The following is a 25,594-nucleotide window of genomic DNA, read 5'->3' as shown; positions in this document are numbered from 1 at the left end:
CCGGTAAAGTGGCCCACTCTACTGTCTCTAGCCGATGACCCCAAAAGTGCCAGTCCGGGCCTGGCGGTGTACCTCTCTTTCACGGATTCAAGATATCGTCTTCTCCTTTGTTCGCGCGATGGCTACAAACGTTGTCATCTCCCACCAGGACCAACATTCGGTGACGTAATTATGAAATATTTGAAATGCTCGAATTCTCTCTTTTTACTTTGTTAAACAGTGACGGCTCCTAGCGGGTTATCGCTTCTCGGCCTTTTGGCTAAGATCAAAGTGTAGTATCTGTTCTCAGCTATTTCGCTGAAATCTTGGCCGAAAGGCCGTCAAGCGAGTTTTTCCAGCTATACAGCTAGTTCCTGCGATGCTGACTTACCTGCCGGTATCCTGACGTTCCTGTTCGCTTCTTAATCTGCCGCTGCTGTTTCCGGTTCCTCTGCTGTTCCTGATTCCGCTGCTGTTCCTGGTCCTGGTCCTGCTGACACTTACCTGTCGCTGCTGTTCCTGGTCACTACGCCGCATCCTGACTTGGCTGATTCCTGCCATTACCTTTTGACGCCGTTCCTTCTTGGGACTTACCTTCAACTGACGACCTCTCCACAGCCTTAATGGCTGCAGAGGTAAAAAAACGGACTGCCCGGCTTGAAGTCGACGCCGGATTCCTGGACGTCGCTCGGACCTTCTACGATAAACTTGGACCTCAGTGCTTGGAGACTCTTCAACCTGTGGGTAAAAATTGCTTCTTACTTACCTTTACCACTCTGGCCTTCCTCCAGCAAGCTGTCTCCTATGGGGAGGTACTTATAAATGGAAAACCCTGCACGATAACCAGCATCGACGACGACGGTGTCTGGTTAACCATCAAGAACCTGCCCTCCTGGATCCAATGGGACGCCATACTAACAACTCTAAGACACTACGGAACCATCAAAGCTCACAGACTAGACGAATACCCCGAACTAAAAGGACTAAAAAACGGCGACCGCTCTGTAAAAATAATCATGTCTAAAACCATCCCTAATGTTCTCTTTTTTGGCCGAAGCAGGGCATTAGTCTACTACACAGGGGTCGTTAAAAAATGCTTTTTTTGCGATCAAGAAGGCCACAACTCCTCGACTTGTGAAGCAAAACGAGCTAAGCAAGAAGAGCGGAATCAACCCATGGAGGAAGGTCAGAAAGAGTCTCCAAAGGAACAGCCCGAGCGCGTCCAGGAGTCACTTAACAGTACTTCTGCTAAGGAGGATGATCCACTAGCAGAAGCAGCAGCACCACCCAGCGACAACCAGGAATCTCGGTCTAAAAAATACAGAGACGACTTATATATCAACCCGAAAGCTTTAGAAACCATCCGCAATTATACACAAACGCAACTCCAAACATTCAAAGAAAACCTCGAAACTGAAGTGACCACGAACGAAACCACCGAAGCCAGGAAACAGATGTTTTTAAAGATCGCCTGCAAAGAACAAGAAAAATTCTCCAAAAAACGCATGACCAACTCTCCAGGGAAAACAATAAAGAAAGGCAAGACAGAAGACTTCGAGAAGACATTCGCCAGCGCCACCAAAAACTCACCCGATCCAAATCTATACGCAGAATACGTAACATACTAAATTTTTTAACTCTACTCAACTCCTAATGCTTTTAAAACCTGGAAAAAAAAGGAAAAAAAAAATTTAATTATATGCCCTAGATCTATACTAAAAGTTTACTTACCTTGATCGATTAAGAACTTGGACACTTCTAGAAATTTTAAACATTAATACTTATGATTTATAACAAAGAAAGAAAAATGTAAATAATTGATTTTAGTTCATCCGACTTTGTTCGCGATAATTTAATTAATTTAAAACGCGAACAAATTTTTATCAAAACCTCGTAAAATATCTTTATATGTAAACATGTATTTCTCTTGACGACCTTTTAATAAACAATTAAAAGTATCTGTTCTTATCAGCTTAATATCTGATACGGGTCCCATCGGGGCCCAAGATATTAAACTTATTTTTGGACGGCGACGGAGTGGTCGGAGCTTGCTCCACCTCCGCCACGGGTCGGCCTGGTATTGCAGTAAATCCGGGATCGGCCCACTTCTCTCTTGAAATCAAAAATCAAACGGTCTTATAATGGCGCACTGCGCAACACAGTATTTCCGGGCAATGTTATTTGGCTGTCTTTATATTTATTTCTTTATTATAATATATTGCCCCTCTGACGTCATAAGTGGTAAAATCCTTATTGTCGAATAGTTAATAATGAAGAATCGGAAAGATTCCAGTTTTTAATTTTCTTTTACCTAGTTATACACTCTTTTTCGCGGTATTTTCACGGAGGATAGGAAGGGAGGCGAAGTAGGAGGGATGAATGGCGGCAAGATTGCGGCAGCTACGCTACGTCTAGCCGCCATTTTTCCGCCGCTAAGCTTCTTACAAGGATGCTGCCGCGTTCATCCCTCCTACTTCGCCTCCCTTCCTATCCTCCTTGGTATTTTCCTGGGCGCGTCCGTGCTTGGTTTTCCCCCTTTCAGTCCTATCCTCCATTATGGATACCCAAGGAGTGGATGCTAGACTCCCCGCTAAGGGCAGAGGCAATGGCCGACGAGCGGGAGGCAAGTAAGAGGGGTAAAATAAAGGCGCGAAAAGAGGTTGTTCTGTGTTATTCCTGTGGTTTTATTCGTAACCCAAGGTTCGTAAATCGTGCATGTTCTAAGTGGTTGGCTGAAGGAACCGGTTTTCATAACGTAAATTCGCGGGTTTCGGTATGGTGGGTAGAGACAGCGCGCCCCTCATTTTTACGTCATTGGGTTCCAGCCAAGATGTTCCGCGTAAAGAGAAAACACGAAATAAGCCCCTCTCCATTTTTTTTCTCTTCCCGTCTTCCGTGGACAGTGAGTCGCCGCCGGGGGCCCGCCGCCCGCGGCTTCGCCCATGCGGCGGCTACATTACCAAGATATAAAGTGGCAAGGCTTATTTTTGGTAAGTACAAAATCATTTATTATATATTGCTCTATAATTAACTATATTTGGAATTAAATATTTTTGTTCTATTTATCTCAAAGTCATGATTATTCCTAACATTAATAGTATTAAACTTAATATGATATATCTTTTGTTAAAGTAGATTAGGAATTTATAATTTTAATATTTATAGAGGAGTTCGGATTTAAAATGTTATATTTTTCTAATAAGGATCTCAAAGATCTGACTTTTGAAATGTTTGTTACTTTTTCTAAGTATCAATAAAACATGACATTAAATTTATATTGTGCCAAGGTTCATTTTTATATTTTACATAAACTACATCACCTAAAACAATTAATAGATAAAAGTTAGCTATATTATTTTGTTTAAAAAATATATCTCTGTCTGTGGTTTGTTTTGATATTTTGTATTTTTGGGTTACTCCCCTAATCCATGCGGCTGTCCCATGATAAAACCTTATATGAAACATTTTCCAAAAGTCCTTTTTTAGATTCAACTATTTAAATTACATTTAAGATTAAAATTTAGAACAAAAAATATATTTCACAATTAGAATTTGTTAATAAAATTTTAACTTTGGACTTAATTCCAAAACCAGAAAAGGCCATTTCAGAGTGGATTTTACCGCGGAAATGTTTTTGTTTAGAGATAAACGTTAGTTAGTTAGTTAGTTAGTTAGTTAGTTAGTTAGTTAGTTAGTTAGTTAGTTAGTTAGTTAGTAAGTAAGTAAGTAAGTAAGTAAGTAAGTAAGTAAGTAAGTAAGTAAGTAAGTAAGTTAGTACTATTTTAAGTACAAGCCTTAAGTAGAATAAAATAAAAACCAATTTTCTCGCCATTTTATTTTGTTCAATTTTGATACTAACATGTATTTTATTCACGGGAAGATGCTGCCAGTTGTTAAAAAAAGGCCAAGAGTTGACCGAAATAATATTATCGTCTGGGCGAACTTTTAATTGCATAAAAAAAGCAGCGTCAAAATGATAGGATGAAGGTATTTTCCTGTTAAAAGACGCAAATCCCATCCCGCGAAAATAAATGAGTAGCCAACGGCACGCGGTGTTCCCAGGTGGTCTCCCTCCCAAGTACTGACCGCGCTCGACGCTGCTTAACTTCGGTGATCAGACGAGAACCGGTGTATTCAGCGTGATATGGCCGTTGCCGCTAGAGTGTAATTGATAGCGGTGGACAAGCCGCGACTAGCCAGGTCCTGGTAGGTTGGTGATCGCCGAGGGCCACCGGCTGCATGCGGCTCCAATAGAACGTTCTATACACTCTTTTTAGAAACGTTTACTGGGCGCCGATATTATCGTACAGACAACCAACGAGCAAGCCCTTTACCGCAGAAATTTCATCCCCCCCCCCCAAAACCAGTTTTTTTCATCACCCTCCCCGTAGACTGTAAGGTGATGGCGGTCGATTGGGAAGGCGCGTTTACGAATCTATAAAATTGGTGTGGTGTGCTTTCCCCCTTTGGAGTTCGGAGGAGGTGAAGGTTTGGCCGGTTTTTCGTCTTAGAGAAATATATTTATCTGGCAAACCCGTAAGAAATTGAGAGCAGTCAATTTTTATTAGTAGCGTAGTTGCTAGCCTAGGCTTCACATATTTCCGGCTTTCCGCGCCTTTTTTCTTATTTTAAATGATTTTTGTAATAAATGTATGATGGCAAATAAGCAAAATTCTCGAAAATACTAGTCCCAAATCCACGTGTTTAAGATGAAACTTAGATCATGAAAATATCCTTAACCCCAAACATACTTCAACACCTAGGGTGCCTCCTACAACTCCTAAAAGGTACGTCTCTAAAATATTCATATAAAGACAGGACATAAGCCGAATTCTCTTAAACCAAAGAATAACAAAAGTTGTTAGTCCTGCTGAACCAGCTCTATAGTCTGTATGAAAAGTGACCGGTTATGGTCCACTTTTATAGAACGCTCTATTCGCTTATAATAAATTTTTCCTAAATGGTCATTTAAACGCGTTTGACGTAGAATCTAGTACACTTAATACGTTATTTATGGTCCTATAAACCACCATTTAGATTTTTTTTCCATACGGCCCGGTAAAGTGGCCCACTCTACTGTCTCTAGCCGATGACCCCAAAAGTGCCAGTCCGGGCCTGGCGGTGTACCTCTCTTTCACGGATTCAAGATATCGTCTTCTCCTTTGTTCGCGCGATGGCTACAAACGTTGTCATCTCCCACCAGGACCAACATTCGGTGACGTAATTATGAAATATTTGAAATGCTCGAATTCTCTCTTTTTACTTTGTTAAACAGTGACGGCTCCTAGCGGGTTATCGCTTCTCGGCCTTTTGGCTAAGATCAAAGTGTAGTATCTGTTTTCAATAGTGCTATACCGAGATCTTAGTCGGGGGGCGAGAAGTGTTTATACGCCTTTAAGGCGAGTGTTCCTGCCTCGCTGCATGATCCGTTCCGTTGCTGCTCTGTCGCTGATCCTGTAAAAGAATACCTACCTGGTACGATCCTGACGTCGCTCCTTCTTGGAGCTCTCCACTCCTGACGAAACTCTCCTAGTCATAATGGCTACGGAGGAAAGAAAAAGGACGGCCCGACTTGAGGTCAATGCTGACTTTCTGGACGTGGCACGCACCCTGTACGACCATCTTGGCCCGAAGTGTCTCGACACTCTCCAACCTGTGGGTAATGGAATTTTTCTACTTACCTTTACGACCCTGGCATTCCTCCACCAAGCACTCGCCTGCGACGACCTGAAAACCAAAGACCAGAGATGGAAACTTACCTGTGTGGATGACGACGGACAATGGCTTACTATAAAGAACCTTCCTAAATGGATCCAGTGGGATGCTGTTATAAGTAATCTCAGACAATTCGGTGATGTCAAAACTTACCGTTTTGATGAATATTCCCAACTCAAAGGAGTAAAAAATGGTGACCGCTCCGTTAAAATTATTATGAAAAAACCGATCCCAAATGTGTTGTTTTTCGGACGTAGTCGGGCCTTAGTCTACTACAGAGGCGTTATTAAAAAATGTTTTTATTGTGACGAAGAAGGGCACGCGGTTGTGGATTGCGAAACAAAGAAGAAAAAGACGGCGGAAGAGACAAAAACGGGAGATAACAACGACTTACCCAAAGAAACTGAACGAAACCGAAGCTCCACACCTACACCTGCCAATGCCACCACTCGAGCCGATAACCTAGAAGAAAATCAATCAAGCAACTTACCTATACTTACCGCAACCGATGACTCCAAAAGCTCTGAAGAGAGCTGGACGCTAACATCACCAGAACCATCCAAGAAATATGCAGAACCTCCAGTCCAAACCAGCCAATACGCCGACGCCATAAAAAATCCGCCACATCCTGATGAACCTGAGAATACGCCCAAATCCCACGAATCCAACAACAACAGCACGCAAATCCACAAGGAATTCAGCACCGTCCACTCTGAAGTCAGCAGCTTGGGCGTTGATCCGACCATGTTCAATGATAGTTTTATAAAATATTTAGAAGGGTTCTTGCCAGACCGGTTTGACAAGTTTACTTCCGAAGTCTTAGAATTTACAGATATAACTACGCCTCAAAAGAAATTCCTCATCAGCCACGGTAAACTACACGCAATGAAGTACTCCAAGAGACGCCAGACCACTCCTCCGCCCAAGGCTCCCAAGAAAACAAAAAAGTAATCATAAATAGAACTGCGAAATCGATTAATTGACAATTTTAACCATACATGTTTACACTTATTTGAAAATACTTCTGTTATTAGCTTACTTTAAGAACTAAGCCCATTTTGAAATGTAGGTTATTTTTTTTTAGCTTTACATTTTTTTTAACTTATGTCTTTTTGTATATATTTATTTTAAATATTTCAAAAAAATTCATTCATTTTACCTTAACAGATTTTTTACAAAAAATATAATAAGCTTGTGACAATTTAAACTTAACTGTTTATATGAAGAAAAATGAAAATGACTAAAAGAACTGCCTTAAATTAATTGTAAGTTTAAATGGCAGTTAAAAAATGACCAGGGTACTGTAACTCAAGTTTTTTTAATAAACAAATTCAGTATCTGTTCTTATCAGCTTAATATCTGATACGGGTCCCATCGGGGCCCAAGATATTAAACTTATTTTTGGACGGCGACGGAGTGGTCGGAGCTTGCTCCACCTCCGCCACGGGTCGGCCTGGTATTGCAGTAAATCCGGGATCGGCCCACTTCTCTCTTGAAATCAAAAATCAAACGGTCTTATAATGGCGCACTGCGCAACACAGTATTTCCGGGCAATGTTATTTGGCTGTCTTTATATTTATTTCTTTATTATAATATATTGCCCCTCTGACGTCATAAGTGGTAAAATCCTTATTGTCGAATAGTTAATAATGAAGAATCGGAAAGATTCCAGTTTTTAATTTTCTTTTACCTAGTTATACACTCTTTTTCGCGGTATTTTCACGGAGGATAGGAAGGGAGGCGAAGTAGGAGGGATGAATGGCGGCAAGATTGCGGCAGCTACGCTACGTCTAGCCGCCATTTTTCCGCCGCTAAGCTTCTTACAAGGATGCTGCCGCGTTCATCCCTCCTACTTCGCCTCCCTTCCTATCCTCCTTGGTATTTTCCTGGGCGCGTCCGTGCTTGGTTTTCCCCCTTTCAGTCCTATCCTCCATTATGGATACCCAAGGAGTGGATGCTAGACTCCCCGCTAAGGGCAGAGGCAATGGCCGACGAGCGGGAGGCAAGTAAGAGGGGTAAAATAAAGGCGCGAAAAGAGGTTGTTCTGTGTTATTCCTGTGGTTTTATTCGTAACCCAAGGTTCGTAAATCGTGCATGTTCTAAGTGGTTGGCTGAAGGAACCGGTTTTCATAACGTAAATTCGCGGGTTTCGGTATGGTGGGTAGAGACAGCGCGCCCCTCATTTTTACGTCATTGGGTTCCAGCCAAGATGTTCCGCGTAAAGAGAAAACACGAAATAAGCCCCTCTCCATTTTTTTTCTCTTCCCGTCTTCCGTGGACAGTGAGTCGCCGCCGGGGGCCCGCCGCCCGCGGCTTCGCCCATGCGGCGGCTACATTACCAAGATATAAAGTGGCAAGGCTTATTTTTGGTAAGTACAAAATCATTTATTATATATTGCTCTATAATTAACTATATTTGGAATTAAATATTTTTGTTCTATTTATCTCAAAGTCATGATTATTCCTAACATTAATAGTATTAAACTTAATATGATATATCTTTTGTTAAAGTAGATTAGGAATTTATAATTTTAATATTTATAGAGGAGTTCGGATTTAAAATGTTATATTTTTCTAATAAGGATCTCAAAGATCTGACTTTTGAAATGTTTGTTACTTTTTCTAAGTATCAATAAAACATGACATTAAATTTATATTGTGCCAAGGTTCATTTTTATATTTTACATAAACTACATCACCTAAAACAATTAATAGATAAAAGTTAGCTATATTATTTTGTTTAAAAAATATATCTCTGTCTGTGGTTTGTTTTGATATTTTGTATTTTTGGGTTACTCCCCTAATCCATGCGGCTGTCCCATGATAAAACCTTATATGAAACATTTTCCAAAAGTCCTTTTTTAGATTCAACTATTTAAATTACATTTAAGATTAAAATTTAGAACAAAAAATATATTTCACAATTAGAATTTGTTAATAAAATTTTAACTTTGGACTTAATTCCAAAACCAGAAAAGGCCATTTCAGAGTGGATTTTACCGCGGAAATGTTTTTGTTTAGAGATAAACGTTAGTTAGTTAGTTAGTTAGTTAGTTAGTTAGTTAGTTAGTTAGTTAGTTAGTTAGTTAGTAAGTAAGTAAGTAAGTAAGTAAGTAAGTAAGTAAGTAAGTAAGTAAGTAAGTAAGTTAGTACTATTTTAAGTACAAGCCTTAAGTAGAATAAAATAAAAACCAATTTTCTCGCCATTTTATTTTGTTCAATTTTGATACTAACATGTATTTTATTCACGGGAAGATGCTGCCAGTTGTTAAAAAAAGGCCAAGAGTTGACCGAAATAATATTATCGTCTGGGCGAACTTTTAATTGCATAAAAAAAGCAGCGTCAAAATGATAGGATGAAGGTATTTTCCTGTTAAAAGACGCAAATCCCATCCCGCGAAAATAAATGAGTAGCCAACGGCACGCGGTGTTCCCAGGTGGTCTCCCTCCCAAGTACTGACCGCGCTCGACGCTGCTTAACTTCGGTGATCAGACGAGAACCGGTGTATTCAGCGTGATATGGCCGTTGCCGCTAGAGTGTAATTGATAGCGGTGGACAAGCCGCGACTAGCCAGGTCCTGGTAGGTTGGTGATCGCCGAGGGCCACCGGCTGCATGCGGCTCCAATAGAACGTTCTATACACTCTTTTTAGAAACGTTTACTGGGCGCCGATATTATCGTACAGACAACCAACGAGCAAGCCCTTTACCGCAGAAATTTCATCCCCCCCCCCCCCCAAAACCAGTTTTTTTCATCACCCTCCCCGTAGACTGTAAGGTGATGGCGGTCGATTGGGAAGGCGCGTTTACGAATCTATAAAATTGGTGTGGTGTGCTTTCCCCCTTTGGAGTTCGGAGGAGGTGAAGGTTTGGCCGGTTTTTCGTCTTAGAGAAATATATTTATCTGGCAAACCCGTAAGAAATTGAGAGCAGTCAATTTTTATTAGTAGCGTAGTTGCTAGCCTAGGCTTCACATATTTCCGGCTTTCCGCGCCTTTTTTCTTATTTTAAATGATTTTTGTAATAAATGTATGATGGCAAATAAGCAAAATTCTCGAAAATACTAGTCCCAAATCCACGTGTTTAAGATGAAACTTAGATCATGAAAATATCCTTAACCCCAAACATACTTCAACACCTAGGGTGCCTCCTACAACTCCTAAAAGGTACGTCTCTAAAATATTCATATAAAGACAGGACATAAGCCGAATTCTCTTAAACCAAAGAATAACAAAAGTTGTTAGTCCTGCTGAACCAGCTCTATAGTCTGTATGAAAAGTGACCGGTTATGGTCCACTTTTATAGAACGCTCTATTCGCTTATAATAAATTTTTCCTAAATGGTCATTTAAACGCGTTTGACGTAGAATCTAGTACACTTAATACGTTATTTATGGTCCTATAAACCACCATTTAGATTTTTTTTCCATACGGCCCGGTAAAGTGGCCCACTCTACTGTCTCTAGCCGATGACCCCAAAAGTGCCAGTCCGGGCCTGGCGGTGTACCTCTCTTTCACGGATTCAAGATATCGTCTTCTCCTTTGTTCGCGCGATGGCTACAAACGTTGTCATCTCCCACCAGGACCAACATTCGGTGACGTAATTATGAAATATTTGAAATGCTCGAATTCTCTCTTTTTACTTTGTTAAACAGTGACGGCTCCTAGCGGGTTATCGCTTCTCGGCCTTTTGGCTAAGATCAAAGTGTAGTATCTGTTCTGCAGTATTATTCCGAGATCTTAGTCGAAGGGCGAGAAGTGTTTCTACGCCTATAAGGCGAGTTTGCCTGCCTTGCTGCATGTTCCGTTCCTGTGCCGATTTGATCCGCTGATGCTCTGTTGCCCGTTCCTGAAAGAGAAAAACCTACCTGACGCCGCTGCTCCTGGAATCCTTTTCTGTGTGAGACGCTGCTCCCTTGGACTCTCTCCTTTGTAGATCCTCTCATAGCCACGATGGCTATGGAGGTGAAGAAGAAGACTGCTCGCCTTGAAGTTAACGCCGACTTCTTGGATGTTGCTCGTACTTTCCTCGACAAACTCGGACCCAACAGTATTGATACGCTGCAATCTGTTGGCAAAGAGTGCTTTCTACTCACCTTTACGACCTTGGCCTTCCTACAACAAGCGATCTCCTATGGAGAAATAACGGTGAACAACGCATCCTGTAAGATATCCAGTGTCGAGGATGACGGCACCTGGTTAACCATCAAACAGCTCCCATCATGGATACAGTGGGATTCAATTTTGACGACCCTACGACAGTACGGAGATATAAAGGCACATCGCCTAGATGAATATAAGGAGCTAAAAGGAATAAAAAACGGCAACCGATCGGTAAAAATAAAAATTAATAAAACGATTCCTAACGTACTTTATTTCGGCCGCAGCCGGGCGCTGGTATATTATACCGGCGTCGCGAAAAAATGTTTCTTCTGCGACCAGGAGGGGCATATAGCCTCTACCTGCGAGAAGAAGAAAAACCAGATGGCAGACAAACCTGAAATCAACGACAACTTACCCAAGGATCCGGAAAGAAACAGAAGCTCAACACCTACACTAGCCAGCGCCACCACTCAAGACAATAACCTGAAAGAAAATCCAATAAGCAACTTACCCATACTTACCGCAACCGACGATTCAAAAAGCTCTGAAGAGAGCTGGACGATGACGTCACCCGAACCATCCAAGAAGAACCGAGATCCTCCAGTCCAAACCAGCCAATACTCCAATGCTCTGAAAACCGCTCCCAAACCCGATGAACCCGAAAATCAATCTGAATCAACAAGCAGTGAACCAAACAAGAACAACTCCGACTCCGGTACCACCTCAAAAAAGACCAACGCAACAACCAGACCTCTATACGATCCTACGACCTGGATACCGGGAACGAAACCGCCTCTAACCCAGTTAACCAAACAAGAACTACAGATGCTTTGCGAACGAGTCACGAAAGAACCTTATGGCCAGGACCGTGATATAAACTGGTCCATGTCCGAATACCTTGATGAAATAAAATTGGAACTCCAAAATTACCAAAAACGCCCACGCAGTACCACTCCCACCAAAGAAGCAAAAAAAGGAAAATCTTCACATTGAAGTTTTTTAATTTTAAACTTAACCTCGGTTTTACTTATATGGACTAATTAGTTTTTTACTTTTTAAAATTCTTGTAACTATTTATTGACCTGTTTTAATTTAAACTAACTTAAAAAAACAGGAACTATCCGACAGGGTACTGTATTTTATTGAAATTTTAATAAACAAATTCAGTATCTGTTCTTATCAGCTTAATATCTGATACGGGTCCCATCGGGGCCCAAGATATTAAACTTATTTTTGGACGGCGACGGAGTGGTCGGAGCTTGCTCCACCTCCGCCACGGGTCGGCCTGGTATTGCAGTAAATCCGGGATCGGCCCACTTCTCTCTTGAAATCAAAAATCAAACGGTCTTATAATGGCGCACTGCGCAACACAGTATTTCCGGGCAATGTTATTTGGCTGTCTTTATATTTATTTCTTTATTATAATATATTGCCCCTCTGACGTCATAAGTGGTAAAATCCTTATTGTCGAATAGTTAATAATGAAGAATCGGAAAGATTCCAGTTTTTAATTTTCTTTTACCTAGTTATACACTCTTTTTCGCGGTATTTTCACGGAGGATAGGAAGGGAGGCGAAGTAGGAGGGATGAATGGCGGCAAGATTGCGGCAGCTACGCTACGTCTAGCCGCCATTTTTCCGCCGCTAAGCTTCTTACAAGGATGCTGCCGCGTTCATCCCTCCTACTTCGCCTCCCTTCCTATCCTCCTTGGTATTTTCCTGGGCGCGTCCGTGCTTGGTTTTCCCCCTTTCAGTCCTATCCTCCATTATGGATACCCAAGGAGTGGATGCTAGACTCCCCGCTAAGGGCAGAGGCAATGGCCGACGAGCGGGAGGCAAGTAAGAGGGGTAAAATAAAGGCGCGAAAAGAGGTTGTTCTGTGTTATTCCTGTGGTTTTATTCGTAACCCAAGGTTCGTAAATCGTGCATGTTCTAAGTGGTTGGCTGAAGGAACCGGTTTTCATAACGTAAATTCGCGGGTTTCGGTATGGTGGGTAGAGACAGCGCGCCCCTCATTTTTACGTCATTGGGTTCCAGCCAAGATGTTCCGCGTAAAGAGAAAACACGAAATAAGCCCCTCTCCATTTTTTTTCTCTTCCCGTCTTCCGTGGACAGTGAGTCGCCGCCGGGGGCCCGCCGCCCGCGGCTTCGCCCATGCGGCGGCTACATTACCAAGATATAAAGTGGCAAGGCTTATTTTTGGTAAGTACAAAATCATTTATTATATATTGCTCTATAATTAACTATATTTGGAATTAAATATTTTTGTTCTATTTATCTCAAAGTCATGATTATTCCTAACATTAATAGTATTAAACTTAATATGATATATCTTTTGTTAAAGTAGATTAGGAATTTATAATTTTAATATTTATAGAGGAGTTCGGATTTAAAATGTTATATTTTTCTAATAAGGATCTCAAAGATCTGACTTTTGAAATGTTTGTTACTTTTTCTAAGTATCAATAAAACATGACATTAAATTTATATTGTGCCAAGGTTCATTTTTATATTTTACATAAACTACATCACCTAAAACAATTAATAGATAAAAGTTAGCTATATTATTTTGTTTAAAAAATATATCTCTGTCTGTGGTTTGTTTTGATATTTTGTATTTTTGGGTTACTCCCCTAATCCATGCGGCTGTCCCATGATAAAACCTTATATGAAACATTTTCCAAAAGTCCTTTTTTAGATTCAACTATTTAAATTACATTTAAGATTAAAATTTAGAACAAAAAATATATTTCACAATTAGAATTTGTTAATAAAATTTTAACTTTGGACTTAATTCCAAAACCAGAAAAGGCCATTTCAGAGTGGATTTTACCGCGGAAATGTTTTTGTTTAGAGATAAACGTTAGTTAGTTAGTTAGTTAGTTAGTTAGTTAGTTAGTTAGTTAGTTAGTTAGTTAGTAAGTAAGTAAGTAAGTAAGTAAGTAAGTAAGTAAGTAAGTAAGTTAGTACTATTTTAAGTACAAGCCTTAAGTAGAATAAAATAAAAACCAATTTTCTCGCCATTTTATTTTGTTCAATTTTGATACTAACATGTATTTTATTCACGGGAAGATGCTGCCAGTTGTTAAAAAAAGGCCAAGAGTTGACCGAAATAATATTATCGTCTGGGCGAACTTTTAATTGCATAAAAAAAGCAGCGTCAAAATGATAGGATGAAGGTATTTTCCTGTTAAAAGACGCAAATCCCATCCCGCGAAAATAAATGAGTAGCCAACGGCACGCGGTGTTCCCAGGTGGTCTCCCTCCCAAGTACTGACCGCGCTCGACGCTGCTTAACTTCGGTGATCAGACGAGAACCGGTGTATTCAGCGTGATATGGCCGTTGCCGCTAGAGTGTAATTGATAGCGGTGGACAAGCCGCGACTAGCCAGGTCCTGGTAGGTTGGTGATCGCCGAGGGCCACCGGCTGCATGCGGCTCCAATAGAACGTTCTATACACTCTTTTTAGAAACGTTTACTGGGCGCCGATATTATCGTACAGACAACCAACGAGCAAGCCCTTTACCGCAGAAATTTCATCCCCCCCCCCCCCCAAAACCAGTTTTTTTCATCACCCTCCCCGTAGACTGTAAGGTGATGGCGGTCGATTGGGAAGGCGCGTTTACGAATCTATAAAATTGGTGTGGTGTGCTTTCCCCCTTTGGAGTTCGGAGGAGGTGAAGGTTTGGCCGGTTTTTCGTCTTAGAGAAATATATTTATCTGGCAAACCCGTAAGAAATTGAGAGCAGTCAATTTTTATTAGTAGCGTAGTTGCTAGCCTAGGCTTCACATATTTCCGGCTTTCCGCGCCTTTTTTCTTATTTTAAATGATTTTTGTAATAAATGTATGATGGCAAATAAGCAAAATTCTCGAAAATACTAGTCCCAAATCCACGTGTTTAAGATGAAACTTAGATCATGAAAATATCCTTAACCCCAAACATACTTCAACACCTAGGGTGCCTCCTACAACTCCTAAAAGGTACGTCTCTAAAATATTCATATAAAGACAGGACATAAGCCGAATTCTCTTAAACCAAAGAATAACAAAAGTTGTTAGTCCTGCTGAACCAGCTCTATAGTCTGTATGAAAAGTGACCGGTTATGGTCCACTTTTATAGAACGCTCTATTCGCTTATAATAAATTTTTCCTAAATGGTCATTTAAACGCGTTTGACGTAGAATCTAGTACACTTAATACGTTATTTATGGTCCTATAAACCACCATTTAGATTTTTTTTCCATACGGCCCGGTAAAGTGGCCCACTCTACTGTCTCTAGCCGATGACCCCAAAAGTGCCAGTCCGGGCCTGGCGGTGTACCTCTCTTTCACGGATTCAAGATATCGTCTTCTCCTTTGTTCGCGCGATGGCTACAAACGTTGTCATCTCCCACCAGGACCAACATTCGGTGACGTAATTATGAAATATTTGAAATGCTCGAATTCTCTCTTTTTACTTTGTTAAACAGTGACGGCTCCTAGCGGGTTATCGCTTCTCGGCCTTTTGGCTAAGATCAAAGTGTAGTATCTGTTTCCAGCTATTTCGCTGAAATCTTGGCCGAAAGGCCGTTAAGCGACGTATACGCTTCTCAGCCTGTTCCTGCGATGCTGACTTACCTGCCAGTATCCTGACGTTCCTGTTCCTGTTCCTGATTCTGAAGCTGCCGCTGCTGTTTCCGGTTCCTCTGCTGTTCCTGATTCCACTGCCGATCCTGGTTCTGCTGCTACTTACCTGTCGCCGCTGTTCCGGGTCCCCACGCCGTATCCTGACTTGGCTGTTTCCTGCCATTGGTACCTGACGCTGTTCCTTTTTGGGACTTACCTCCACCTGACGACCTCTCCACAGCCTTTATGGCTGCTGAGGTGAAAAAGCGGACAGCCCGGCTCGAAGTCGACGCCGGATTCCTGGACGTCGCTCGGACCTTCAATGATAAACTCGGCTCTGACTGCCTTGACACTCTCCAACCTGTTGGTAAAGAAAAATTTTTAATAACATTTACGACCCTGGCCTTCTTGGAACAAGCGCTCTCCTACAACGACCTCGAAATCAACAATCAACCCTGCCGACTTACCAGCGTCGAAGACGACGGCGTCTGGGTGACCATCAAGAATCTACCCTCTTGGATCCAATGGGACTCCATACTTACCACTATGCGACATTACGGCACCATCAAAGCACACCGACTCGACGAATACCCTCAACTTAAAGGACTAAAAAATGGCGACAGATCGGTTAAAATTAAAATAGAAAAAACTATACCAAATGTTCTTTATTTCGGACGCAGCAGAGCGCTGGTCTACTACCAGGGAGTCGTAAAGAGATGTTTCTTTTGCGACAAGGAGGGACACAATGTGTCCTCATGCGAGGTGAAACAGGCTAGGAAGGAAGCCGAAACGCGGAAAATCGCTGAAGGCCAGGAGATGGAACCAACAGAGGTCAGAGCACGTCCAGGCAGTGGACATGGTCGACCCGCCCCAGGCACCCGAGAAAATCAACGAAGACCACAACAGAGACCTATATGTCAGTCCCAAAAACCTAGAATACATAAAGAACTACTCGCAGCAGGAACTCAAAGAATTCATGGAATACCTAAGGACTACAGACGAATTGAACGACAGGCGGAAGCAGGTGTTTCTCACGCTCGCCAACCAAGAACTGGAAAAATATACAAAACGACACATGCCCAACTCTCCAGGCAAAGCCGCCAAGAAAGGAAAGACACAAGCCGAAGAGAAAAAGACATTCGCCACCGCCACCAAAAACACACCTGAGAAGGATGTATATACACAATACGTAACATACTAAATCTTTTTATCTCGTAAGGACAAAATTTAATTTTAAATTATGCAGAACTCATTTTTATTCATTTACTTCTGTTTACACTTTTATCGGGCTTTAACTTTATTAACCCTGAAAGCAATTAGATTTTTTATTTTTAAGAAAAATAATTATACTCACCTTGTGATGTTAAAAGAAAAAAACAATTAATACTTACCTCGACGTTGGAAAAAAACCAAACCTAGGAAAAAAACGAAAAATGTAACAATTTTTAGCAATGTACGCGCTAATTTAATTTAATTAACCGCGAACATTTTAGAAATTTGTATTTTGACTGAAAATTAATAAACAAATTCAGTATCTGTTCTTATCAGCTTAATATCTGATACGGGTCCCATCGGGGCCCAAGATATTAAACTTATTTTTGGACGGCGACGGAGTGGTCGGAGCTTGCTCCACCTCCGCCACGGGTCGGCCTGGTATTGCAGTAAATCCGGGATCGGCCCACTTCTCTCTTGAAATCAAAAATCAAACGGTCTTATAATGGCGCACTGCGCAACACAGTATTTCCGGGCAATGTTATTTGGCTGTCTTTATATTTATTTCTTTATTATAATATATTGCCCCTCTGACGTCATAAGTGGTAAAATCCTTATTGTCGAATAGTTAATAATGAAGAATCGGAAAGATTCCAGTTTTTAATTTTCTTTTACCTAGTTATACACTCTTTTTCGCGGTATTTTCACGGAGGATAGGAAGGGAGGCGAAGTAGGAGGGATGAATGGCGGCAAGATTGCGGCAGCTACGCTACGTCTAGCCGCCATTTTTCCGCCGCTAAGCTTCTTACAAGGATGCTGCCGCGTTCATCCCTCCTACTTCGCCTCCCTTCCTATCCTCCTTGGTATTTTCCTGGGCGCGTCCGTGCTTGGTTTTCCCCCTTTCAGTCCTATCCTCCATTATGGATACCCAAGGAGTGGATGCTAGACTCCCCGCTAAGGGCAGAGGCAATGGCCGACGAGCGGGAGGCAAGTAAGAGGGGTAAAATAAAGGCGCGAAAAGAGGTTGTTCTGTGTTATTCCTGTGGTTTTATTCGTAACCCAAGGTTCGTAAATCGTGCATGTTCTAAGTGGTTGGCTGAAGGAACCGGTTTTCATAACGTAAATTCGCGGGTTTCGGTATGGTGGGTAGAGACAGCGCGCCCCTCATTTTTACGTCATTGGGTTCCAGCCAAGATGTTCCGCGTAAAGAGAAAACACGAAATAAGCCCCTCTCCATTTTTTTTCTCTTCCCGTCTTCCGTGGACAGTGAGTCGCCGCCGGGGGCCCGCCGCCCGCGGCTTCGCCCATGCGGCGGCTACATTACCAAGATATAAAGTGGCAAGGCTTATTTTTGGTAAGTACAAAATCATTTATTATATATTGCTCTATAATTAACTATATTTGGAATTAAATATTTTTGTTCTATTTATCTCAAAGTCATGATTATTCCTAACATTAATAGTATTAAACTTAATATGATATATCTTTTGTTAAAGTAGATTAGGAATTTATAATTTTAATATTTATAGAGGAGTTCGGATTTAAAATGTTATATTTTTCTAATAAGGATCTCAAAGATCTGACTTTTGAAATGTTTGTTACTTTTTCTAAGTATCAATAAAACATGACATTAAATTTATATTGTGCCAAGGTTCATTTTTATATTTTACATAAACTACATCACCTAAAACAATTAATAGATAAAAGTTAGCTATATTATTTTGTTTAAAAAATATATCTCTGTCTGTGGTTTGTTTTGATATTTTGTATTTTTGGGTTACTCCCCTAATCCATGCGGCTGTCCCATGATAAAACCTTATATGAAACATTTTCCAAAAGTCCTTTTTTAGATTCAACTATTTAAATTACATTTAAGATTAAAATTTAGAACAAAAAATATATTTCACAATTAGAATTTGTTAATAAAATTTTAACTTTGGACTTAATTCCAAAACCAGAAAAGGCCATTTCAGAGTGGATTTTACCGCGGAAATGTTTTTGTTTAGAGATAAACGTTAGTTAGTTAGTTAGTTAGTTAGTTAGTTAGTTAGTTAGTTAGTTAGTTAGTTAGTTAGTTAGTAAGTAAGTAAGTAAGTAAGTAAGTAAGTAAGTTAGTACTATTTTAAGTACAAGCCTTAAGTAGAATAAAATAAAAACCAATTTTCTCGCCATTTTATTTTGTTCAATTTTGATACTAACATGTATTTTATTCACGGGAAGATGCTGCCAGTTGTTAAAAAAAGGCCAAGAGTTGACCGAAATAATATTATCGTCTGGGCGAACTTTTAATTGCATAAAAAAAGCAGCGTCAAAATGATAGGATGAAGGTATTTTCCTGTTAAAAGACGCAAATCCCATCCCGCGAAAATAAATGAGTAGCCAACGGCACGCGGTGTTCCCAGGTGGTCTCCCTCCCAAGTACTGACCGCGCTCGACGCTGCTTAACTTCGGTGATCAGACGAGAACCGGTGTATTCAGCGTGATATGGCCGTTGCCGCTAGAGTGTAATTGATAGCGGTGGACAAGCCGCGACTAGCCAGGTCCTGGTAGGTTGGTGATCGCCGAGGGCCACCGGCTGCATGCGGCTCCAATAGAACGTTCTATACACTCTTTTTAGAAACGTTTACTGGGCGCCGATATTATCGTACAGACAACCAACGAGCAAGCCCTTTACCGCAGAAATTTCATCCCCCCCCCCCCCCCCAAAACCAGTTTTTTTCATCACCCTCCCCGTAGACTGTAAGGTGATGGCGGTCGATTGGGAAGGCGCGTTTACGAATCTATAAAATTGGTGTGGTGTGCTTTCCCCCTTTGGAGTTCGGAGGAGGTGAAGGTTTGGCCGGTTTTTCGTCTTAGAGAAATATATTTATCTGGCAAACCCGTAAGAAATTGAGAGCAGTCAATTTTTATTAGTAGCGTAGTTGCTAGCCTAGGCTTCACATATTTCCGGCTTTCCGCGCCTTTTTTCTTATTTTAAATGATTTTTGTAATAAATGTATGATGGCAAATAAGCAAAATTCTCGAAAATACTAGTCCCAAATCCACGTGTTTAAGATGAAACTTAGATCATGAAAATATCCTTAACCCCAAACATACTTCAACACCTAGGGTGCCTCCTACAACTCCTAAAAGGTACGTCTCTAAAATATTCATATAAAGACAGGACATAAGCCGAATTCTCTTAAACCAAAGAATAACAAAAGTTGTTAGTCCTGCTGAACCAGCTCTATAGTCTGTATGAAAAGTGACCGGTTATGGTCCACTTTTATAGAACGCTCTATTCGCTTATAATAAATTTTTCCTAAATGGTCATTTAAACGCGTTTGACGTAGAATCTAGTACACTTAATACGTTATTTATGGTCCTATAAACCACCATTTAGATTTTTTTTCCATACGGCCCGGTAAAGTGGCCCACTCTACTGTCTCTAGCCGATGACCCCAAAAGTGCCAGTCCGGGCCTGGCGGTGTACCTCTCTTTCACGGATTCAAGATATCGTCTTCTCCTTTGTTCGCGCGATGGCTACAAACGTTGTCATCTCCCACCAGGACCAACATTCGGTGACGTAATTATGAAATATTTGAAATGCTCGAATTCTCTCTTTTTACTTTGTTAAACAGTGACGGCTCCTAGCGGGTTATCGCTTCTCGGCCTTTTGGCTAAGATCAAAGTGTAGTATCTGTTCCCAGCTATTTCGCTGAAATCTTGGCCGAAAGGCCGTTAAGCGACGTTTACGCTCCTCAGCCTGTTCCTGCGATGCTGACTTACCTGCCGGTACTCTGACGTCTCTGTTCCTGTTCCTGTTTCTGCCGCTGCTGATTCCGGTTCCTCTGCTGTTCCTGTTTCCGCTGCTGTTCCTGGTCCTGGTCCTGCTGACACTTACCTGTCGCTGCTGATCCTGGTCTCCACGCTGTATCCTGACTTGGCTGTTTCCTGCCACTGCTGCTTGACGCTGTTCCTTCCTGGGACTTGCCTTCATCCGACGATCCTCCCATAGCCATCATGGCTATGGAGGTGAAAAAACGCACTGCTCACCTTCAGGTCGACGCCGGATTCCTGGACGTCGCTCGGACCTTCCACGATAAGCTCGGCAGTGACTGCCTTGACACGCTACAACCTCTTGGTAAAGACAAGTTTTTAATAACTTTTACAACCCTGGCCTTCCTGCAACAGGCTCTCTCCTACAATGACCTCGTTATCAACGATAAACCTTGCCGACTCACCAGCGTCGAAGATGACGGCGTCTGGGTTACCATAAAAAACCTACCTCGCTGGATCCAATGGGACTCTGTCCTCACCACCATGAGACAGTATGGAACCATTAAAGCTCACCGTCTGGACGAGTACCCTCAACTGAAAGGACTCAAAAATGGAGACAGATCGGTAAAAATTAAAATTGAGAAACAAATACCCAATGTTGTTTATTTTGGGCGTAGCCGAGCGCTAATATATTACCAAGGGGTCGTGAAGAAGTGTTTCTTCTGCGACCAGGAGGGACATACGGCGTCCGCATGCGAGGCAAAAAAGGCCAGAAAGGAAGCAACCGAGAGGTCCGAGCACGTCCAGGAAGGGGAAAGCTTGGAAACCCAAGAAAAGATTGTGGCACCCAAGGAGCAAGAGCTCGCAACGGTATCAGCGGAATTGGCGGACCCACCCAGCGACCACCAGGAACCCCAGCCCAAGAAACGCAGCAACAGTACATATGTCCATCCGCAACAACTAGAGAAATTAAAGAACTATTCACAGGCAGAACTACGAGATTTTAGGGAATTCCTCGAGACTACCGAAACAATAGGCGACCGCAGGAAACAAGTGTATTTCGCGCTGATCAACAAGGAACAGGAAAAATTCTCCAAAAGACGAATGACCAACTCTCCAGGGAAATCAATAAAGAAAGGCAAGACAGAAGACGTTGAGAAGACATTCGCTAGCGCCACCAAAAACACACCGGAGCAAGATCTTTACGCAGATTACGTAACATACTGAATTTTTTTTTTTAATTTTACTCAAATGTTTTAAAAACCTGAAAAAATAGAAAAAAAGAAAACAAATACTTACCTTGATCGTATATGAACTTGGACACTCCTAGAAATTAAAAAATGTAAATACTTGATTTTTTTAGCTTATCCGACTTTGTTCGCGCTAATTTAACTAATTAAAAACGCGAACAAATATAACAAATGTAAAAATGTAAATATGTAAAATCAAACGAAGCTTTTAATAAACAATTAAAAGTATCTGTTCTTATCAGCTTAATATCTGATACGGGTCCCATCGGGGCCCAAGATATTAAACTTATTTTTGGACGGCGACGGAGTGGTCGGAGCTTGCTCCACCTCCGCCACGGGTCGGCCTGGTATTGCAGTAAATCCGGGATCGGCCCACTTCTCTCTTGAAATCAAAAATCAAACGGTCTTATAATGGCGCACTGCGCAACACAGTATTTCCGGGCAATGTTATTTGGCTGTCTTTATATTTATTTCTTTATTATAATATATTGCCCCTCTGACGTCATAAGTGGTAAAATCCTTATTGTCGAATAGTTAATAATGAAGAATCGGAAAGATTCCAGTTTTTAATTTTCTTTTACCTAGTTATACACTCTTTTTCGCGGTATTTTCACGGAGGATAGGAAGGGAGGCGAAGTAGGAGGGATGAATGGCGGCAAGATTGCGGCAGCTACGCTACGTCTAGCCGCCATTTTTCCGCCGCTAAGCTTCTTACAAGGATGCTGCCGCGTTCATCCCTCCTACTTCGCCTCCCTTCCTATCCTCCTTGGTATTTTCCTGGGCGCGTCCGTGCTTGGTTTTCCCCCTTTCAGTCCTATCCTCCATTATGGATACCCAAGGAGTGGATGCTAGACTCCCCGCTAAGGGCAGAGGCAATGGCCGACGAGCGGGAGGCAAGTAAGAGGGGTAAAATAAAGGCGCGAAAAGAGGTTGTTCTGTGTTATTCCTGTGGTTTTATTCGTAACCCAAGGTTCGTAAATCGTGCATGTTCTAAGTGGTTGGCTGAAGGAACCGGTTTTCATAACGTAAATTCGCGGGTTTCGGTATGGTGGGTAGAGACAGCGCGCCCCTCATTTTTACGTCATTGGGTTCCAGCCAAGATGTTCCGCGTAAAGAGAAAACACGAAATAAGCCCCTCTCCATTTTTTTTCTCTTCCCGTCTTCCGTGGACAGTGAGTCGCCGCCGGGGGCCCGCCGCCCGCGGCTTCGCCCATGCGGCGGCTACATTACCAAGATATAAAGTGGCAAGGCTTATTTTTGGTAAGTACAAAATCATTTATTATATATTGCTCTATAATTAACTATATTTGGAATTAAATATTTTTGTTCTATTTATCTCAAAGTCATGATTATTCCTAACATTAATAGTATTAAACTTAATATGATATATCTTTTGTTAAAGTAGATTAGGAATTTATAATTTTAATATTTATAGAGGAGTTCGGATTTAAAATGTTATATTTTTCTAATAAGGATCTCAAAGATCTGACTTTTGAAATGTTTGTTACTTTTTCTAAGTATCAATAAAACATGACATTAAATTTATATTGTGCCAAGGTTCATTTTTATATTTTACATAAACTACATCACCTAAAACAATTAATAGATAAAAGTTAGCTATATTATTTTGTTTAAAAAATATATCTCTGTCTGTGGTTTGTTTTGATATTTTGTATTTTTGGGTTACTCCCCTAATCCATGCGGCTGTCCCATGATAAAACCTTATATGAAACATTTTCCAAAAGTCCTTTTTTAGATTCAACTATTTAAATTACATTTAAGATTAAAATTTAGAACAAAAAATATATTTCACAATTAGAATTTGTTAATAAAATTTTAACTTTGGACTTAATTCCAAAACCAGAAAAGGCCATTTCAGAGTGGATTTTACCGCGGAAATGTTTTTGTTTAGAGATAAACGTTAGTTAGTTAGTTAGTTAGTTAGTTAGTTAGTTAGTTAGTTAGTTAGTTAGTTAGTTAGTTAGTTAGTAAGTAAGTAAGTAAGTAAGTAAGTAAGTAAGTTAGTACTATTTTAAGTACAAGCCTTAAGTAGAATAAAATAAAAACCAATTTTCTCGCCATTTTATTTTGTTCAATTTTGATACTAACATGTATTTTATTCACGGGAAGATGCTGCCAGTTGTTAAAAAAAGGCCAAGAGTTGACCGAAATAATATTATCGTCTGGGCGAACTTTTAATTGCATAAAAAAAGCAGCGTCAAAATGATAGGATGAAGGTATTTTCCTGTTAAAAGACGCAAATCCCATCCCGCGAAAATAAATGAGTAGCCAACGGCACGCGGTGTTCCCAGGTGGTCTCCCTCCCAAGTACTGACCGCGCTCGACGCTGCTTAACTTCGGTGATCAGACGAGAACCGGTGTATTCAGCGTGATATGGCCGTTGCCGCTAGAGTGTAATTGATAGCGGTGGACAAGCCGCGACTAGCCAGGTCCTGGTAGGTTGGTGATCGCCGAGGGCCACCGGCTGCATGCGGCTCCAATAGAACGTTCTATACACTCTTTTTAGAAACGTTTACTGGGCGCCGATATTATCGTACAGACAACCAACGAGCAAGCCCTTTACCGCAGAAATTTCATCCCCCCCCCCCCAAAACCAGTTTTTTTCATCACCCTCCCCGTAGACTGTAAGGTGATGGCGGTCGATTGGGAAGGCGCGTTTACGAATCTATAAAATTGGTGTGGTGTGCTTTCCCCCTTTGGAGTTCGGAGGAGGTGAAGGTTTGGCCGGTTTTTCGTCTTAGAGAAATATATTTATCTGGCAAACCCGTAAGAAATTGAGAGCAGTCAATTTTTATTAGTAGCGTAGTTGCTAGCCTAGGCTTCACATATTTCCGGCTTTCCGCGCCTTTTTTCTTATTTTAAATGATTTTTGTAATAAATGTATGATGGCAAATAAGCAAAATTCTCGAAAATACTAGTCCCAAATCCACGTGTTTAAGATGAAACTTAGATCATGAAAATATCCTTAACCCCAAACATACTTCAACACCTAGGGTGCCTCCTACAACTCCTAAAAGGTACGTCTCTAAAATATTCATATAAAGACAGGACATAAGCCGAATTCTCTTAAACCAAAGAATAACAAAAGTTGTTAGTCCTGCTGAACCAGCTCTATAGTCTGTATGAAAAGTGACCGGTTATGGTCCACTTTTATAGAACGCTCTATTCGCTTATAATAAATTTTTCCTAAATGGTCATTTAAACGCGTTTGACGTAGAATCTAGTACACTTAATACGTTATTTATGGTCCTATAAACCACCATTTAGATTTTTTTTCCATACGGCCCGGTAAAGTGGCCCACTCTACTGTCTCTAGCCGATGACCCCAAAAGTGCCAGTCCGGGCCTGGCGGTGTACCTCTCTTTCACGGATTCAAGATATCGTCTTCTCCTTTGTTCGCGCGATGGCTACAAACGTTGTCATCTCCCACCAGGACCAACATTCGGTGACGTAATTATGAAATATTTGAAATGCTCGAATTCTCTCTTTTTACTTTGTTAAACAGTGACGGCTCCTAGCGGGTTATCGCTTCTCGGCCTTTTGGCTAAGATCAAAGTGTAGTATCTGTTTCCATATCAGTTCTATACGGAGATCTTAGTCGGGGGGCGAGAAGTGTTTCTACGCCTTTAAGGCGAGTTTGCCTGCCTTGTCGAATGATCCTGTTCCGGTGCCGATCTGTTCCGCTGCTGCGTTCCTGCCTGTTCCTGAAAAGAGAAAACTACCTACCTGGTACTAACCTTACGCCTCTGCTGAAGGGTTCCTCTGACGCCGCTCCGACTTGGAGCTCCACTCACCAGACGACATCCTCCTAGCCTGAAATGGCTACAGAGGAGAAGAAGCGTACAGCTCGGCTGGAAGTCGATGCTGGTTTCCTTGACGTCGCCAATCTTTTCCACGAGAAAATGGGTCCTTCATGTTTGGACACCTTGCAACCTGTTGGCAAAGGTATTTT

At 41.4% G+C, this 25,594-nt stretch overlaps 9 non-coding genes and 7 pseudogenes across 9 annotated transcripts; 11 read left to right on the top strand and 5 right to left on the bottom strand.

The window, feature by feature from the left end:
- Window positions 1–239: 239 nt before the first annotated feature.
- Window positions 240–349, top strand: LOC149938059 (U2 spliceosomal RNA; annotated as a pseudogene).
- Window positions 350–1,901: 1,552 nt separating this feature from the next.
- On the top strand, window positions 1,902–2,090 carry LOC149938058 (U2 spliceosomal RNA). The gene has a single exon (XR_016481747.1). It is a non-coding gene; the product is annotated as a U2 spliceosomal RNA (small nuclear RNA).
- A 1,926-nt stretch (window positions 2,091–4,016) lies between these two features.
- Window positions 4,017–4,135, bottom strand: LOC149938057 (5S ribosomal RNA). Its single transcript, XR_016481873.1, has one exon. It is a non-coding gene; the product is annotated as a 5S ribosomal RNA (ribosomal RNA).
- A 1,138-nt stretch (window positions 4,136–5,273) lies between these two features.
- LOC149938056 (U2 spliceosomal RNA) lies at window positions 5,274–5,427 on the top strand (annotated as a pseudogene).
- A 1,570-nt stretch (window positions 5,428–6,997) lies between these two features.
- Window positions 6,998–7,184, top strand: LOC149938055 (U2 spliceosomal RNA). Its single transcript, XR_016481718.1, has one exon. It is a non-coding gene; the product is annotated as a U2 spliceosomal RNA (small nuclear RNA).
- A 1,922-nt stretch (window positions 7,185–9,106) lies between these two features.
- On the bottom strand, window positions 9,107–9,225 carry LOC149938054 (5S ribosomal RNA). Its single transcript, XR_016481872.1, has one exon. It is a non-coding gene; the product is annotated as a 5S ribosomal RNA (ribosomal RNA).
- Window positions 9,226–10,366: 1,141 nt separating this feature from the next.
- LOC149938053 (U2 spliceosomal RNA) lies at window positions 10,367–10,465 on the top strand (annotated as a pseudogene).
- A 1,466-nt stretch (window positions 10,466–11,931) lies between these two features.
- Window positions 11,932–12,117, top strand: LOC149938052 (U2 spliceosomal RNA). The gene has a single exon (XR_016481670.1). It is a non-coding gene; the product is annotated as a U2 spliceosomal RNA (small nuclear RNA).
- A 1,906-nt stretch (window positions 12,118–14,023) lies between these two features.
- On the bottom strand, window positions 14,024–14,142 carry LOC149938051 (5S ribosomal RNA). Its single transcript, XR_016481871.1, has one exon. It is a non-coding gene; the product is annotated as a 5S ribosomal RNA (ribosomal RNA).
- Window positions 14,143–15,283: 1,141 nt separating this feature from the next.
- LOC149938050 (U2 spliceosomal RNA) lies at window positions 15,284–15,437 on the top strand (annotated as a pseudogene).
- A 1,462-nt stretch (window positions 15,438–16,899) lies between these two features.
- LOC149938049 (U2 spliceosomal RNA) lies at window positions 16,900–17,087 on the top strand. Its single transcript, XR_016481739.1, has one exon. It is a non-coding gene; the product is annotated as a U2 spliceosomal RNA (small nuclear RNA).
- Window positions 17,088–18,989: 1,902 nt separating this feature from the next.
- LOC149938048 (5S ribosomal RNA) lies at window positions 18,990–19,108 on the bottom strand. Its single transcript, XR_016481870.1, has one exon. It is a non-coding gene; the product is annotated as a 5S ribosomal RNA (ribosomal RNA).
- A 1,143-nt stretch (window positions 19,109–20,251) lies between these two features.
- On the top strand, window positions 20,252–20,395 carry LOC149938047 (U2 spliceosomal RNA; annotated as a pseudogene).
- Window positions 20,396–21,822: 1,427 nt separating this feature from the next.
- LOC149938046 (U2 spliceosomal RNA) lies at window positions 21,823–22,002 on the top strand (annotated as a pseudogene).
- Window positions 22,003–23,908: 1,906 nt separating this feature from the next.
- Window positions 23,909–24,027, bottom strand: LOC149938045 (5S ribosomal RNA). The gene has a single exon (XR_016481869.1). It is a non-coding gene; the product is annotated as a 5S ribosomal RNA (ribosomal RNA).
- A 1,139-nt stretch (window positions 24,028–25,166) lies between these two features.
- On the top strand, window positions 25,167–25,298 carry LOC149938044 (U2 spliceosomal RNA; annotated as a pseudogene).
- Window positions 25,299–25,594: the final 296 nt, after the last annotated feature.

The sequence above is a fragment of the Leiobunum rupestre genome, chromosome 6 (genome assembly GCF_980474605.1).
Source record: "Leiobunum rupestre chromosome 6, qqLeiRupe1.1.hap1, whole genome shotgun sequence".
Taxonomy (NCBI): Eukaryota; Metazoa; Arthropoda; class Arachnida; order Opiliones; family Sclerosomatidae; genus Leiobunum; species Leiobunum rupestre.
Note: the sequence above shows the minus strand (reverse complement) of the source record. Positions and strands in the feature narration are given on the sequence as shown.